Source organism: Rhinopithecus bieti, unplaced genomic scaffold, assembly GCF_001698545.2.
Source record: "Rhinopithecus bieti isolate Rb0 unplaced genomic scaffold, ASM169854v2 scaffold_5007, whole genome shotgun sequence".
Taxonomy (NCBI): Eukaryota; Metazoa; Chordata; class Mammalia; order Primates; family Cercopithecidae; genus Rhinopithecus; species Rhinopithecus bieti.
In genome coordinates this window covers 586,754-593,227 of record NW_016804734.1, presented here as the reverse complement: position 1 = coordinate 593,227, position 6,474 = coordinate 586,754, and the positions used below count along the sequence as shown (strand labels likewise).

At 36.5% G+C, this 6,474-nt stretch overlaps 1 protein-coding gene across 7 annotated transcripts in view; it reads left to right on the top strand.

The window, feature by feature from the left end:
* LOC108528500 (neuroligin-1) overlaps positions 1–6,474 on the top strand; it is a 924,470-nt gene that overhangs the window by 838,098 nt on the left and 79,898 nt on the right. The gene's annotated exons all lie outside the window — the stretch shown is intronic.

The following is a 6,474-nucleotide window of genomic DNA, read 5'->3' as shown; positions in this document are numbered from 1 at the left end:
TTTTTTTTTTTGAGATAGAGTTTCATTCTTGTTTCCTAGGCTGGAGTGCAATGGCGTGATCTCAGCTCACCACAACCTCTACTTCCTGGGTTCAAGTGATTCTCCTGTCTCAGCCTCCTGAGTAGCTGGGATTACAGGCATGCACCACCACATCCAGCTAATTTTGTATTTTTAGTAGAGATGGGTTCTCCATGTTGGCCAGGCTGGTCTCAAACTCTTGACCTCAGGTGATTCCTCCTACCTTGTCCTCCCAAAGTGCTGGGATTACAGGCATGAGCCACTGTGCCCAACCAAAGATCATGTTTTTTATTCATAGTCATAGCTAGACCTGAACACAGAAGTCTTGACCTTTAAACTAGTTCCCTTCTCATCATATATAATAATTTTTGAAAAGTTATGTTCAAAATAGACTATACAAACAAATTTAAGATCTCTCTTTTTTAGAAAATTGAATATTTTAAAAATATGTTTGATGATATTTCAGAAGCATTATTCTTAACATCAATTATTAATAAAACTTACATTTAAAAAGTCCAATAAGCAGACTTATGAATAATGAAGAGTTTATTAACTACACTCAAAAGACAATCTGAAAACAGACTAATAAACCAGAAAATAATTAGATTAGGAAGCTAATCTGTGTATGAGATTGCTCTTCAAGCCAAATCCACTCTGAACTTGGACTTGGACTTAGTGAGGGATTAGAGAAATCTCTCTAGGGTCCAAATTCATAATCCATGACAGCCAATGCAGCCAAAGTGTCTGTGCACAAGCAATATTCTTGCCTGAATTGCAGTATCATCTTGATGCTACATGTTTCACCTAGGTTGGAAGAGATGCCACTAAAGAGCAGGGGGCACAGGAAACCTGATTCGACTTTTGGAAACCATTAGAGAAGCGTGTGAAGTTTGGGGAAAAAAAAAATGCCTTTTTCAGGGGAAATTAAGTATAATCAGAGGTCAAGGCAGAAATGTACTATCATAGATTGGTCAACCATTTACATGGATTAGGGTGTGGACTCACTCGTTTCACCAAATACCACACCTGGAGAGTAAACATAACTCTTAGGCATCAGTCACCGGGAGTCCCTGGGTTCCTTAACGCTCTGTCAAGATTGATGAGGATAAACCAGGAGGGGAACAGATTTAAGCCTATAAATTGAATCTTAGGTAAGCCTATACTCTCAGATAGACTATATTTTAGAAGGCAGAATCTGGCACACTTTAAACTTTTATTTTTAGAAATGTTTTTATTAGTTTAGTACATTCACTTAACAAGTATAATTTTATCCACAACTGCCTATTATGTGCCTGGCAATAGGGTCTGAATTCTTCATAATCCAGAACTTTGTCATACTCAGTTTTTAGCCTCAGAAACTAACATAAATTCATAGTTATTGATAAATCTGTGCCTCAATTTTTTTTTTTTTTTGCTACGTTGATAATATGAAGATCAAATTTCCCAGACTCTCCCAAAAGTCAGGCAAAATTATACTTACTTAGATTTTCTATTACGTTCATTTGTAAACTTATGTTAAAATCTATTTTCAAAAGTTCTCATTTTGAGTTTTATTCATCTTGTATACACTCTGCATGTAATGTCACCAATTAAAATGAGAATATGCTTAGAAAATCTTTATAACCATCTACCATGGCTAATGATCTTAACTTTAATGCACAAAAATGTTATTTCATTGGAAATTTGGTGTGTTCTTACAGAGTGAACCTTGTTTCTGTAGCATTTTCAGTGATGTTAGATCAAAAAGCACCAACAAATATTTCTAGATTTATTTTCTATAGCAAGCACTCATATGACACTTAACTATTTGAAAAATAAATCAGTTACATTTTAAATAATTGCCAACAATCAATGCTGTCATGATCTACAATGTATAGAAGAAAATAGCTTACACAAGTAGAACTTTGCATATGCCAGGATTGTATTTAAAGTGCTTTACATTTATTGACTTTATTCATATTTACATCAACTCTGTGAGAACCATTGTTATCCCCAATAGTAACATTCCCAAAACCTTTCAGCTTGCAGTGGTAGAAGTAGGGCTTAACCCCAGATGGTCAAGCTCCAGAGTCTGTGTTTTTAATAAATATTTAATTTTGTCAATTTATAACAAAGTCATTTGGAGCATCTCCTGTTGCTGGGGATGCATGGATGGCAAAATTATCTTTATCTTTTAGCTATCACCTTTGCTGAAATGTTGGGTGGCCCATGCCCACAGGAGAGAAAGTTGTATATGCTTATTTTTAACAAATAAAACATAGGATTTAAAAAGACAAGGGTAAATTTCAACAATGTAGTGTATACATTGTCTTCTAAAGAGCAACAGAAGACAACTCTGACTACCTTAAGCAAAAGAAAATGTTTTAGTACAATAGTGGAAAGCCACAGAATTATAGGAAGGCTACAGAACCAAGCTTAAAAACTAACAGGAACCAAGCCATCTTGGTGGAAGAGAAAAAATAACTATAGGTATAGTTTATATCAGATACAGAGTGATTAAGTGAGCCATACTAGGATAAATGAATTCCAAATATTTTCAGTCTATTTGCTGCTCTACTCAAGACTTAAACTCTATAAAAGGAGAATCCAATTAACCTGGCTTGGGTAACATAACTCTTCCTTGACTAAGAGAGGGAGGGGATTGGAACACAGCCCTGTCAGTCTATGTTCAATGAGGACAATACTTTTCTAAATGCAACTGAGGCTGCTCTTAGGAAATAAAAATAGGTACAGGCAGTCAAAAACCTACAGATATCCGTGGCTGTGACTTTCAAAATAATTCCCATCATTTTGTGTGTGTGTGTGTGTGTGTGAGTGTGTGTGTAGGTAAGTTAATCTGTCATAAAAACTGCTTTAAAATCATATTTCGTTAAGATTTATTTCTGATTATAAAAGTAACACATATTCACTGTAGAACATTTGGAAACTAAATATAAAAAGTCACTTATAATCCCAAGAACTGTCTAGTATTGTCATTTTGATGTTTTTCTTTTTTTCTTTCTACAAGTAGTTATACATACACATATATCTATGCACTGTACACTAAAATTTGAGATAGTTCCTGTAATTTTATATTGTACATTTGCCACTTAGTTGATTACTATGTTTATATTATTAATCTCTAAGAACATGATTCCATGAAATAGATAATCATCTATATGTAACCATTCTACATTGTTGTACATTTAGGTTGGTAAGTAACAGAGGAGAAAATAAAACAGCTAATATTTATCAGGTACATATGTGGGTCAGATACTCTGTGGCATGCTTTACATGCTTTACATGCCACAATAAAACATGAAGTTTTATTTTACTAAAGCAGAAACTAAAGCTCAGTGAGATAAATTTCTCCAAGGTCAAAGAGCTAGTGACTATAGAGTTGGGATTTGAGCCCAGATACTCTGGATAGCCTGTGTTCTTGGTAGTTGTATCTTTGTGTTATTACTAAATATATTGTGGTGTACATTCTCACATATAAATATTTGCATGGCTTATTTACTTCAGATAAATTCCAAGATGGGAGATTGCTGAATCAAAGTCTAAACATTTACAAAGCCCTTGATACATTTTGCCTGTACAAATATATAAATTTCTATTTCTTCTGGTAGAATATGAGGATGCTTATTTCATAACAGTAGTCCCATCACTGGATAAAATTATTTAAATTTTCAAATTTGAAAAAAAAATCTTATTTTTATTCTTTTTTTTTTTCAATTGATAATGAGACTCACTATGTTTCAATTCATTACTTTTTCCTCTATGGTAATTCAGTGACATTCACTGAACCATATTTATCTGAGTGCCCACACTTCTCTCCCCTGGGGTATTATTTAATGACGAAGGTAATGTGCATGAATGTGTTTTGATTTGGCCTCATGACTGGATTTCGTATTCTTTTTTTTTTTTTTTTTTGAGATGAAATCTCGCTCTGTTTCCCAGGCTGGAGTGCAATGCCACTATCTCACCTCACTGCAGCCTACACCTCCCAGGTTCAAGCAATTCTCCTGCCTCAGCCTCCCGAGTAGCTGGAATTACAGCCATGCGCCACCATGCCTGGCTAATTTTGTGTTTTTAGTAGAGACGCGGTTTCTCCATGCTGGCCAGGCTGGTCTCAAACTCCTGACTTCAAGTGATCCACCCACCTCGGCCTCCCAAAGTACTGGGATTACAGACGTGAGCCACTGCGCCCGTCCTGCATATTCTTATATTAATTTTATGAGCAGCTTTTCCAGGAGTCAATTTAACCTTGCTACACTGAGAGTATGCAATGCTTTGACAAAGGATGTAAACCTCAGGTTCCTTATCTGTAAAATGATAATGATAAGAATAGCACATACCCCATAGGTTTGTTATGATGATTTAATAAAACATAAAGGATTTGAAACAATGTTCGATTCATTTTAAGTGTTTGGTCCATGTTAGCCACTATCAGTCGTAGTAATGGTAATAGTAGTAAGAGTGAGGGTGGATATGTGGCCAAGGTGATCTTTTCTAAAAAGCACTATTTTCTAATTCTTGGGGATGTGGACTACCTTACAGCGGGGAGTAAGTCTGAACAGTGTGGAAGAGTTGACCTAGAGCTCACAATCTTTGAGGGTCCTTTTCAAGAGGATCCTCTTAATGGACAGATACCTGCATCAGTAAATAAATACAATGATTAGATAAGGTTTGCCTGCAGTAAGGACAGAGGCAGAGGAATAGTCAAATACATGCTCTGAAAGGCTCCTTTTCAGAAAGAAACTTTCTCCTCATTATCATTTTGGTGTCATAAATTCCATTTTACTTCTGCAGAAATTCAGGTTGGAATGGTATTTATTAGGTGCCTATCATGTGGTAAGCACAGTTCTACAAGATTTTCAAACATCTTAACCTTATATAAAAAGACACCCAATAGATGTGAAAGACGTAATGTTATTTACAGAGCAGTATTATTTGCAGAGGAGGAAATAAATACCATAGGAGCTTAGTAATTTACCCAAAGCCCACAGTTATAGTCAAGTTAGTCTGTCATTTTTTTCCTGCCAATGGCCTTTTCTGGACATCTAGGCCTGGAGAGCTCTCCTTGGAGACTAGATTTAACAGGAAAGTTTTATAGCTCCTGGTGTGATCAGCAGTGGGGTGCTGGGGTCTAACAATAATGGACCAGGAACCCTGAGTTTGACTTCAGCTCCTTTGCCTCTGCCCTTTACTCATTTGATCACTTTAGAAAAATTACTTAATTTCCTGTTTCCTCATCTGTAAAATGCAGGTAATGACTGTTACCTTGCAGTGCTAATGCAAGAAGAAAAGGTAACTGCTGTAAAGTTCGTAGCACATAATAGGCAATGAATAATTAATAGTCATTATAAATAATGGCTCAGAATACTAGCTATTCAACTTCTAAGACTTGAACACTGTGTTCTCAACTCTATAACCTCAATATTAACACAGAGAAAAACCCAAAGCTTGAGTCTTCACATTCTGACCTAGAAAGACTTCCTTCATTGTTCCTGTCATTTATACCCCAAAAGTAAACTGAATTGTTACTGCATATGAAGCTCGTTTTAAATGCTTTGAGAGACAAAAGATTCATCAGACACAGATTCTTCACTGAAGGTCCCTACAGTCTAGAAGACAAGATTAAGCATGACCATCAATAACTAGTACCCAGAGTAGAAAGTGGTAAATGCTTCAATAGGATAGATTTCATGGAAAGTGCTATATGTTGCAGTAATATTAATTTCAACTAATAAACATCATCAAGCAATAATATTAACAAACTTTTTATTTTATATGTACTTTTACCTAAGATCAAAATTTCACTTCAACCTCCCTCTCAGCTATTGAACGGGGCAACTTTATCTTATTTGACCCTAAACAGACCGGTTATTCCTCCTCCACTATATATTTTTCTTATCCATCAGGCAAAAATATTCTAATTACATGAAACAAAACCACTGCTAGTCTTTTTCTCTGACCCTAGAGCAGTAGTGTCCACAGACTATACAAGTGTGTGTAGCCTGGGGGTAGAAATTGAACCCTGTCAGGGCATGGTGGTTCACGCCCGTAACCCCAGCACTTTAGAATGCTGAGGTAGGTGAATTGCTTGGGCCCAGGAGTTGGAGACCAGCCTAGACAACATAATGAAACCTCCTTTCTACAAAAATTACAAAACAGTAACTGGGTATGGTGGCACACACCTGTAATCCCAGCTACTGGGGAGGCTGAGGTAGAAGGAGAGCATGAGCCCAGGAGGGGAGGCTGAGGCTGCAGTGAACTGTGATTGCACCACTGCACTCCAGCCTGAGCTACAGAGTAAAACCCTATTTCAAAAAGAACAGGAACAAGAACAAGAACAGGAAGAGGAACAGGAATGGAACAGAAAGGGAAGGGAAGGGAAGGGAAGGGAAGGGAAGGGGAGAGCAGAGGACGGAATTCTAAAGAAACTAAAGAAAAGATTGGATCAGCTTGGTCGTG